The following is a 12,010-nucleotide window of genomic DNA, read 5'->3' on the forward strand; positions in this document are numbered from 1 at the left end:
AATTATGGTGCTGGAGAGTCCCATGGACTGCAAGAAGATCAAACGTATCCATTCTGAAGGAAATCAGCCCTGAGTGCTCACTGGAAGGACAGATCGTGAAGCTGAGTCAATGCCCTGCTGGCTTAGGACGCTGTCCAACAAGTCATATCTCAGAGGACTACTGTTCACACTTTGTTTCATGTATCTCCATTTCACACTCTTCAGGTTTTCTGATACGTAGAGCTGGGGATGAGCTGTGCTTGGATCCAGAGTCAAATTGGCTGTGAAGAGGAAAAAGAGATCACAACCTGTTATTCAGTCCCTAGAACCAAAGATTAAAAATGAGGTTCTTTAATTTGCCATTGCCGAAGAATTGATGCTTTTGAATTATGGTGCTGGAGGAGACTCTTGAGAATCCCATGGACTGCAAGTAGATCAAACCTATCCATTCTGAAGGAAATCAGCCCTGAGTGCTCACTGGAAGGACAGATTGTGAAGCTGAGGCTCCAATACTTTGGCCACCTCATGAGAAGAGAAGACTCCCTAGAAAAGACCCTGACGCTGGGAAAGATGGAGGGCACAAGGAGAAGGGGACGACAGAGGACGAGATGGTTGGACAGTGTTCTCGAAGCTACAAACATGAGTCTGACCAAACTGCGGGAGGCAGTGGAAGACAGGAGTGCCTGGCGTGCTCTGGTCCATGGGGTCATGAAGAGTCGGACACGACTAAACGACTAAACAACAACATAACAATACCAATTTATAATACAATTACTAATCGTTCAAATGCCAAATTGTATAATTTAGATAAAGTGCCGTCCCCGTGTGCTAGATTTGACGGTTTGATGATTTTCTTTATTTCTGCATTCCAAAATCTTATTAGTTTCAATTACATCCTGGTCATAATAATAATAATAATCCCATATAATGTGATTTTGAATCATGTGAAATCAGCAGGACCCCAACATTTTAAGAGGGCAAATTGGGATACCCCACACCATCTCACCACCCCACTGCTCACGCCCACCAACACCCACCCCTCCCTTCCCTGCCCACATCCTCGCTCCCTCCTCCTCCACACCTTTGCTGTCCTCCTCCTCTGTGGCTGCAACCTCCTCCTCCATGGCCATGGCCTCCTCCCCATCCCCGGCCAGCATGGCCTCCCAGAGGCGCTTTGGCACGACCCTTTGATGACCCTTTGATGATTGCCAAAGCACTCCCAGAAGGTGGTCTGGTGCTCATCCGCAGGGTCAGACGCAGCCTTGCTGACTCATGCCAAGGTGCTAGTCTTCATGGGATATTCCGGGATCAAAACAGAAGCTGGGATTAGCTTCTGTGCTCCACAATATCCAGCTTAAAATGTGTCAGTTGTGGGGTAAAAGGTAAAAGACCCCTGGACGGTTAAGTCCAATCAAAGGCGACTATGGGGTTGTGGTGCTCATCTCGCTTTCAGGCCAAGGGAGCTGGTGTTTGTCCATAGACAGCTTTGGGGTCATGTGGCTAGCATGACTAAACCACTTCTGGTGCAGTGGGACACCGTGACGGAAATCAGAGTGCATGGAAACGCCATTTACCTTCCTGCCGCAGCGGTACCTATTTATCTACCCATGGTGGTGTGCTTTCAAACTGCTATGTTGGCAGGAGCTGGGATGGAGCAACAGGAGCTCACCCCGTCGCAGGGCTTCAAACTGCCAACCTTCCGTGCAGCAAGTCCAAGAGGCTCAGTGGTTTAGACCAGGCACATCCAACTCCCAAGGGACTGCGATCTACTCAAAATATAAAAAGGCTGTGATCTACCCACTGTCATTGCCAGTAGTTAAGTTGTTATGATTTTGGGGAGGGAAGCCAAAGTTGTTGAGCTTCTTTTGGAAAGGATTCGCCAGGTTGGTTTTAGGAGAAGGAGTGTGTTAAATCAATTGCTCAACAGTCAGCTCACCTCCTGCCTTCCCAAACTCTGCCACCCAGGCAAGGAAATAAACCTCTCAAAGCGAGTGCGGGGCACGTAGCTATCGCTTAAGAGCAAGAGGGAGATCACTTACAAAACTACAGCGATCGACCTGGGACAACCCCGCGATTGACCGGTAGATTGCAATCGACCTCTTGGACATCCCTGGTTGAGACCACAGAGCCATCCGCTCCCCTAGTTGTGGGGTATGCCTGACTAGCCCTCAGGGCTCTCCATAGGCCATCTCCCCCCTCCAGCCCACACCACTGTCGCTCCACACCTTCCTCAAGTCTGGCTGAAATGTTGGAGTGCAGCTCTCAGTGAGTGTGGAAAATACTGAGGTAGACGGATCAATTTGCCTGGCTCTGTAAAAGTCAGCTTCCTGTAAGCCACCTCACGCTGCTCCTTTCAAATTCCATTTTTGAAAGTTGTAAGGGACTACGGAGTCTGCTTCTGAGAACAGACGTGGGGAGGAGAGGTGGCTTCCATCGGATGCGAAATGGAAAATGCAAGACCTTTTCTTAAAACAGACAGATGCAAGACAGGCACCATTTTGATTTGCTTATGCAGTGCTTGCTATGGCTAGTATGAGCCATAGGCAAGAGCAAAAGAGAGAGAAGGAGGGGGAGGGAAGTCGAGGCTTTTTTTAGTTTATGGAAAAAAGAGAGAGAAGTGCTTTTGCCCTGGCTGCTTTTTCTACAGGAAGTGGTTATGCAGATGTTTACTATGTAGTCGCTATGAAGAGCCTCATGGTTAGCTAGAGTGGTTAGAATGACAGGAAAAGAGTGATGTCTATCTGCATGTGTAAAACTCACAATTCAGCGTGCAACCCTCAATAACCCTTTTGTTTTGTTTGTCTTGTCTTGTTTCTCACCTTTCTTGATACACCTTGAAATAAAATCTGAATCTATTAGAAAGCAGTGCTTTCTGGTCATTGCTGGGACTGAATGACTCCGTTGTGCTCGAACCTGGCATGGGCTTTTGCCCACATCAGATGGAAACCACTCTTCCCTCCTTGAGTGGTTTGTACCTCTTATCAGTCGATGGGCAAGATGGGAGCCTACCTTGCCCCAGGAAGGCAATAATTAAGATTCCACTTTAAGCTAGGGTTACCAGACATCCCCATTTCCCGGGGATTTTGAATATGTCCCGGGACGCGGGTGGCGCTGTGGGTAAAACCTCAGCGCCTAGGACTTGCTGATCGCATGGTCGGCGGTTCGAATCCCCGTGACAGGGTGCGCTCCCGTCGTTCGGTCCCAGCGCCTGCCAACCTAGCAGTTCAAAAGCACCCCCGGGTGCAAGTAGATAAATAGGGACCGCTTAACAGCGGGAAGGTAAACAGCGTTCCGTGTGCTGCGCTGGCTCGCCAGATGCAGCTTGTCACGCTGGCCACGTGACCCGGAAGTGTCTGCGGACACTGCCTATAGAGTGAGATGAGCGCACAACCCTAGAGTCTGGCAAGACTGGCCCGTACGGGCAGGGGTACCTTTACCTTTACCTTTTTACCAGACATCCCCATTTCCCGGGGATTTTGAATATGTCCCGGGACAAATTCCATCCCCGGAATGTCCCCGGATTTCATCTACTGTCCCTGGGAAACGCAGCAGCAGCAGTCTCAGCAGCCCGGAGCAGTTGGCCCTGGCTGGCTTCAGGAGCTGCTTGGAAGTCCCCATATGATGGTGGTGCAGGGGCCCAAAGAGGCAGCTTCCAGGCGGCCTCCACCTTCCCTGACCCCAGCAACTGACCTGTGAAGGGGGGCTTCATGCTTCCCTTTGGAGCAGCCTCCCAACTCCTACTTGTGTGCAAGCAGGAGCGGCGGGGATTTCTCAGCTGTGAAGGGAGACTTCACGCTGCCTATCAGAGCTTGCGTGTAAGCAGGAGGGGGCAGGGATCTCTCAGGCAACAGGAAGCCTCCCTTCCCAGATGAGGGATCCCCACCCCCTCCTGCTTGCACTCAAGTAGGAATAGGATTGGGGCTGCTTCGATGGGAAGGGAGGCATCGCGCTGCCCGAGCTTCGCCGCCACTGCTCTCGGCCCTCCTTCTCCACCTTCCATGCCTGACCCACCGCGCACTGCTTCCCCACCACCACCATCGAAGAACCGACAACTCAGGGGCTGCCCAGGCTCATGGAGAAAGGAGATAGAAGCCTCAGAGGAAGGGGAAACGTGGCTGTTGATGTCAAGGCGGCGGTCACCCCTCTGCCACCGCCATCGCTGCACCATCAACATCCCGAACATGTATTATTTATTTATTTGTTTATTTAAAGTGTCCCCAGATTCATTGAAAAAAAATCTGGTAACCTTACTTTAAGCTCCTGGTTGTTCCTTTGACAATGCCCCAATAGAAGATTCCCAATACCTGGAAGCAGGCTCACATAGTAGTAATCCCGAAACAAGGACGAAATAAAGAGTTCATAACCAAATATAGACCAATATCATTACTAAATAATGATTACAAGATTTATGCACAAATATTGGCAACAAGATTAAAGACAGTTTTGCAGGATTGTATAAACAAAGAGCAGGCAGGGTTCTTGCTGGGCAGGAAAATGAGTGATAATATAAGAACAGTGATCGATATGATCGAGTATTTAGACATGAAACCGAGTAAGAAGGTAGCCTTTGTATTTGTGGACGCGAAAAAGGCGTTTGACAAAGTTTCATGGAAATTTCTAAAAATATTATTAGACCAGATGGACATGGGAGACCAAATTACAAGAGGGTTAAAAGCAATTTATGAACAACAAGAAGAAAATATAATAATAAATAATGACACGACTGATTATTTTAAAATACAGAAAGGCACCAGACAAGGGTGCCCACTTTCACCATTATTATTCATTTTGGTTTTGGAAATACTAAATCAAGAAATCAGACTGGATCAAGAAATAAATGGAATATCCCTAGGGGAGAAAATATATAAAATAAGGGCAGATGATTTAGTGTTAATGGTGGAAAATCAAAGGAAAGCATAGCAAAGGCTCTAGAAAAAATGGAAAACTTTGGAAGGGTTTCAGGTTTTGCTTTGGAAAAAACAAAAAACGAAAGTAATGGTAAAAAACATGGGAGACCAAGAGAAAAAGGAACTGGTAGAAAAATTTGGATTACAAATTGTAAAAAAAGTGAAATATTTAGGAATCCAAAGAACAATGAAAAATATAAATTTGTTTGAAGATAATTATAAAAAAAAATTGGGAAGAAACAAAAAGAGAAATGGAAATTTGGACAAGATTGAATTTAACACTCTGGGGTAGAATTTCGGCTATTAAAATGAATATTTTACCAAAACTCTTGTTCCTTTTTCAAATGATTCCCATAATAGGTAATAGGATTTGAAAAAGAAGAATCAAAATTACAAAAAGTATTATTACAAAACTCAAAAAAGAATATATCCAAAATGTGTAATTTATTATTAGAATGGGAATTAAAGGATGAAGAAGTAAAAGAAGTTATGACTAAATGGGCATGTGATATAGGATATGTAATTCGGCTGGACCAATGGGAGAAATTATGGAAATATGATATTAAATTCACGGCATGTTATACAATCAGAGAAAATTTCATGAAAATGGTGTACCAATGGTACTTAACTCCGGTAAAATTGGCTAAAATTTACAATCTAAAATCAAATACCTGTTGGAGATGCAAAAAAGAAATAGAAACAATGTTGCACATGTGGTGGGAATGCCGACCTATTAAACAATTCTGGAATGAAATTTATGAAGAAATCAAAAAGATGTTTAAAATATCTTTCAGTAAAAAACCGGAGGCATTCCTTTTAGGTTTAATTACAAACGATATTCCCGACAATCAAAGGAAAGTATTCCTTTATGCAGCGACAGCTGCCAGGATGCTTAGAGCAAAAAACTGGAAAGGGAGAAAAATTCCATCAATGAAAGAAGGCCAAATTAAATTTTGTGAATATATAAATCTGGCAAGACTTACAGCATTCATAAGGGGACAATCGGACTAGAAATTATTAAAAGAATGGTGATGTGCTAAAGAGTACATGAAAAAACATTGCTCTGGAGTAAGCATATGTAATGAATGATGCTTTACAGGGTTAAACGAAAAGAAAAATGGTATAAAAAAAAATACAAAGATGGAAAGGTGGAAATCTGCCCAAAAACCTGCTCCGACCATAATGCGGTAAAGATGGAAATGAAACTAACACCTATCGGTTCCTTCAGATGGAGGATGAATGACACCTTACTAAGAAACCAAGATATCGTAAGGAAGGCCCAAAAGACTCTGAAAGACTACTTTGAAATTAATATGAGAACTACGGTTGAAAAAAGAACGGTTTGGGACGCAAGCAAAGCGGTCATGAGAGGGTTCTTGATTCAACAGAATGCAATAAAAAAGAGATCTCAAAATGAGAAGAAAACGAAAATTTTGGAAAAAATAAAACAAGGGGAGAAGAAGTTAAGAGTTAAACCAAACTCAAAAGAGATTCTAAGAGAGATTAAGTTATATCAGGTGCAATATATGAAATTGATCAATGAAGAAATAGAGTGGAAAATTAAACAAATGAGACAAAAGACTTTTGAGTCAGCTAATAAATGTGGGAAATTATTGGCGTGGCAACTGAAAAAAAGACAGAAGTTAAATACGATCACCAACCTTGAGATCAATGGAAAAAACATACAGAACCCGGAGGAGATTAGAAGGTGCTTTCAGAGATATTTTAAACAACTCTATACGCAAGGGCCGCAGAAAGAAACTGAGATAGACCAATTTTTAAGAACCAATGGATTACAAAAAATATCTTCAGAAAATAAATTAGTATTGAACCAGCAAATCACAGAACAAGAAATTGAAGGTGCCATTCAGAACATGCAACTGGGCAAATCTCCAGGACCGGACGGACTAACCTCCAAATACTACAGAACTTTGAAAGATCTCTTAATTCAACCATTAAAGGAGGTGTGCAATGAGATTTTGGAAGGGAAAAAGGCGCCTGAATCGTGGAAAGAAGCATACATCACATTGATACCCAAGACAGAAGCTGAAAAGACACAACTAAAGAACTACCGTCCCATCTCCCTTTTGAATGTGGATTACAAAATCTTTGCAGACATTTTAGCTAGCAGACTTAAAAAAGTATTAATGGAAGTAATACATAAGGACCAGGCAGGCTTTCTCCCAGGCAGACACTTGTCTGATAACACAAGGAATATAATTGACATTCTGGAGTTGTTGCAAAGGAATATCAACACGAAAGCTGTTTTAGTTTTTATTGATGCGGAGAAAGCCTTTGATAACATTTCTTGGAGTTTTATGAAGAAAAATTTGAAAGGGATGGGAGTGGGTCAGGGGTTCGAAAATGGTATAGGAGCAATATATTCAGAACAAAAAGCGAAATTGATTGTAAACAATGTGGTGACTGAAGATTTTAGGATAGAAAAAGGAACACGTCAGGGCTGCCCTATCTCTCCATTATTATTTATCTCGGTCCTGGAGGTGCTGCTAAACATGATAAGAGGGGACCGATTTGTAAAAGGTATTCAGGTCGGAGCCAAACAATATAAATTGAAAGCCTTTGCAGATGATTTGGTTCTAACTTTACAGGAGCCGGAATCCAGTATGAAAAGAGCTTTGGAATTGATTAAAGAATTTGGTCATGTGGCGGGATTTAGACTAAACAGGGTAAAAACTAAAGTATTAGAGAAGAATTTAACTCCAATGGAAAAGGATAGGTTTCAGAATGAAACAGGTTTAATGGTGGTTAAGAAAGTGAAATACCTAGGGATTAATATGACGGCGAAAAATTTGAACTTATTTAAAGAGAACTATGAGAAATGTTGGGCAGAAGTTAAAAAAGATTTAGAAATCTGGTCTAACTTGAAGCTTTCCTTGTTGGGTCGAATTGCAGCTATAAAAATGAATGTATTGCCTAAAATGCTATTTTTATTTCAATCCTTGCAAATTTTGGACAAGATGGATTGTTTCAAGAAGTGGCAGAGAGATATCTCTAGATTTGTCTGGCAGGGCAAGAAACCTAGAATTAAGTTTAAAATTTTAACTGATGCAAAAGAAAGAGGTGGATTTGCCCTGCCAGATCTTAAATTGTACTATGAATCAGCAGCATTCTGCTGGTTGAAAGACTGGCTGCTTCTTGAAAATACAGACATTTTGGATTTGGAAGGTTTTAATAATGTTTTTGGGTGGCATGCATATCTTTGGTACGACAAGGTTAAAGCTCATAAGGCATTCAAAAACCATATTGTCAGAAAATCTTTGTTTAATGTCTGGATAAGATATAAAGACCTGCTGGAAAGTAAAACCCCAAGGTGGTTGTCACCTATGGAAGCTAAGGCTCAGAAAAAGCTCAATATGGAGGCTAAATGGCCAAAATATTGGGAAATTTTGGAACAAGAAGGTGACAGATTGAAACTGCAGAGTTTTGAAAAATTAAAAGACAAAGTGCGAGATTGGCTTCATTACTATCAAATAAGAGAGGCCTATAATTTGGATAGAAAAATTGGCTTCCAGGTGGATAAATCGAAATTGGAAACAGAACTGTTAGAACCAAAAACTAAGATTTTGTCAAAGATGTATAACTTGCTGTTGAAATGGAACACGCAGGATGAAACGGTCAAATCAGCAATGATCAAATGGGCGCAGGATCTAGGTCATAATATTATGTTTGCTGATTGGGAGCAGTTGTGGACCACCGGTATGAAATTTACGGCATGTATTGCTTTAAAGGAGAACATTATGAAAATGATTTACAGGTGGTACATGACCCCAGTCAAGCTTGCTAAAATTTATCACCTGCCTGACAATAAATGTTGGAAATGTAAAGAAGCTGAGGGAACATTCTTTCACCTCTGGTGGACTTGCCCAAGAGTTAAGGCTTACTGGGAAATGATATATAATGAACTTAAGAAAGTATTTAAAAGTACCTTCCCTAAGAAACCAGAGGCCTTTCTCTTGGGCATAGTTGGCCAACGGGTGCCAAAGAAAGATAGAACATTCTTTATGTATGCAACAACAGCAGCAAGAATACTTCTAGCTAAATATTGGAAGACACAGGATCTACCCACCGTGGAGGAATGGCAGACGCAAGTGATAGACTACATGGAGATGGCTGAAATGACTGGCAGAATCCGTGACCAGGGAGAAGAATCGATGGAACAGGACTGGAAAAAGTTTAAGGACTATCTACAAAAACACTGTAAAATCTTTGAGTGTCAATAGGATGTGGGAAGTAAAAGCAACAGGGTTTGTGTGACTTTGGTCAAAGGTGTGTGAAAAGAAGAATCTAAGAAAAAAAAGGATAAGGGGTTATGAACAGAACATTATTATGTCATATTTCATAAGATGAGGTACGGATTAAAAAAAAATGGAAAATGGGGACATAATAAATTGAATATAACATTAAGTATGGTTGAAACAAGGCTTTGAATTTGCTGAATCTGATTGGAGTACAGTGGAACACAAAAAAGGGGGATGTGAGGAGGTCAAGACAGAGGGGCATGGAACTTTATAAATTTAAGAAAGAGTGTTTTTCTTTTTTCTGTTTTTCTATTTTTCTTCTTTTCTTTTTTTCTGTCATATATTTTTGTTTTTCTTGAGCTTTATGGAAATGATACATTTTGAAATGATGAATTCTTTGTTTTGTAAAACCTTAATAAATATGTATTTAAAAAAAAAAAATACAAAGATGGAAGTAATCTACATTAGACACAACATTACAGTAAGAGTAAACTTTTTGAGGTCTTAGAACAAAGGAAGTAAGTCAATATGGGTTTATGTATGACTAGATTAGAATGATGATATGGTTTTTTTCTGTAGATGTATGCTTTTTGTCTTTTTTGTTTTGTTTTGTTTCCTTTGGTTTTTTCTTTTGTGTGTTCTGTTCTTCTTTTTTGTTTGTATAGTATTATTTTGGATTCAATGTCTGTAATTTTTGTCATGATTTTGCACTGAAAATAAAAAATAATATTTTTTTTTTTAAAAAAAGACAATGCCCCAATAAATGTTATTGTTGCTGGAAAAGCAAGAATGGAAATGTGTAATTTTAATTAGAGAAGTGGTGGGGTTCAGGAGAGCTCCCAAAACTTTCCCCACTAGCTGTGTCTCTTTTTCACATCACCCTTCCTCCTTTCTTCTTCCTCTTCCCTGTGGGTTACAAGTGAGTTTGACGAAAAACACAAAATAGAGACTTCCTCTGCAAATTACCCAACCTATTTTCAGAAAACAAAACTGAGGAATAATTTGTTGAGGAGGGGGGAGGGACAATACTCCAAACCTGGCCCCCACAGTGACCCAGAGCTAGCCCCATTCCATTGCATTGTAGGGAAGAATCAGCAGCTCCACGGAAAGGCTGAGAACATTAGGAGAACATTGTTCAAGGAAACTTTTTGGGGTTAGGGGAGGGAAGGTGCAATACAGAACATTATCAAAACATCCTGAAATATACTCAGAGTCGCAAAGTGATTTCATGCTCTTTATTCAGCTCATAGTGGTGAGGAGGAATGAATGAAAGTCCCCTCAAGGTATCTGCTTTATATACATTATTTACACAATGGGCTGCACATGATTGGCTAATTCCGGAATTCTACTGTAAGCCAATCAGGTTGTGGATTCACTTCTATCTGGAGCATGATTGGGTGGTTCCTGCCAACCAATCATACTGCTGCATTGTTCTAGGACCAATCAGACTGCTGCATTCTGAATCCTATTGTTCTAGGACCAATCAGACTGCTGCCTTTTGGATCCTATTGTTCTAGGACCAATCAGACTGCTGCAGTTTGGATCCTATTCAACTCAGTACATAACACCCCTCTCCTCTAAGTTCCAGTCCTGCCCGGGAGGTCGCATTCATAGTCCTCAAGGTACGCCGGCGGCCTACGTGTGCGTTGTGGCCTGGGGTGTTCCCTGGTCCGGGGTTCAGGTTCTGGCTCGTGTTCCAAGGATGCTGGCTGTGATGGGGCTGTATGGTCTGGCGGAACCGGCTCGCTCAGTCGTGGTTCTGGTTCCAGTGTCCTTTCGGCCTCACGGGTCCTCTCTGTATTTACTGATTCTGCCTCTCCTGCTTGCCCCTGCTGCTCTATGGGCCTCACTGCCCCACTGTTCCCTTGGGACTCCTCTGACCTGTCCTCCTCCTCCTGGTTTTCTTCCGGGAATCGTCGCCGTATCTGGTCGCAGTGGCGGTGCCAGCATTGCCCCCCATCTGTTAGCACCTCGTACGACACGGGGCCAGTGACCCTGGTGACTGTGGCGGGTACCCATGCAGGGCCTGCCCCAAAATTCTTTGCGTACACTGGGTCCTGGGCCTCGAAGGTCCGGGGGTTCCTGCCTTCCCCCACCACTACCTCATCCTGAGCTCTATCGGGGTGAAGGCGTTCCAATCTAATTGCAAGGCGCCGACCCATTAGTAGTTCAGCGGGGCTCCGGCCAGTCGTTGAGCTGGGGGTGCTGTGCTGTGCTAGAAGGAATGTGGCAAGGCGGTACTCCCAATCCCCTTGCGTCATGCGGCGAAGGGTGTCCTTGGTGGTCCGCACCATGCGTTCTGCTTGGCCATTGATGGCAGGGTGGAATGGCGCCGAACGGATGTGGCGGATGGCTTTCTGCGCTGTGAAGGTTTGGAATTCTCCTGACGTAAATGCAGTCCCGTTGTCTGAGACGAGAGTGTCAGGGAGCCCGTGGGTTGCAAACAGCCTGCGTAGTACCCGGATGGCTGCGGACGTAGAAGTGGGTGGTACCAGTGCGACTTCCAGCCATTTGGTGTAGGAGTCCACCACTATGAAGAATGTTTTCCCCTGAAAGGGGTCAGCGAAGTCCACATGCAGGCGTGACCATGGTGCTCGGGCGGACTCCCAGGACTGGACTGGGGCCCTTGGGGGATCTGGGCGGGATTCTTGGCAGGCCTGGCAGTGTTTGACCCAGGCCTCTATCTCTCCATCGATCCCCGGCCACCACACATAACTCCTGGCAAGGGCCTTCATTCTTACTACCCCTGGGTGTGTCTCGTGTAGGGCTGTGAGGACCCTTTTGCAGAGGGGCTGGGGAACAACGACCCTGCTTCCCCATAACAGGCACCCCTTGTGGGCCGACAGTTCATGTTTGCGGGTTGTG

At 43.5% G+C, this 12,010-nt stretch overlaps 1 protein-coding gene and 1 long non-coding RNA gene across 2 annotated transcripts in view; one reads left to right on the top strand and one right to left on the bottom strand.

Annotated features, from left to right (window-relative positions):
- The window catches only part of LOC310757211 (C-type lectin domain family 2 member H-like), a 63,950-nt gene that overhangs the window by 32,044 nt on the left and 19,896 nt on the right, over positions 1-12,010 (bottom strand). The gene's annotated exons all lie outside the window — the stretch shown is intronic.
- LOC310757507 overlaps positions 1-12,010 on the top strand; it is a 72,275-nt gene that overhangs the window by 21,691 nt on the left and 38,574 nt on the right. The window lies entirely within an intron of this gene.

Source organism: Podarcis filfolensis (genome assembly GCF_964270895.1).
Source record: "Podarcis filfolensis genome assembly, chromosome: 2".
Classification (NCBI taxonomy): Eukaryota; Metazoa; Chordata; class Lepidosauria; order Squamata; family Lacertidae; genus Podarcis; species Podarcis filfolensis.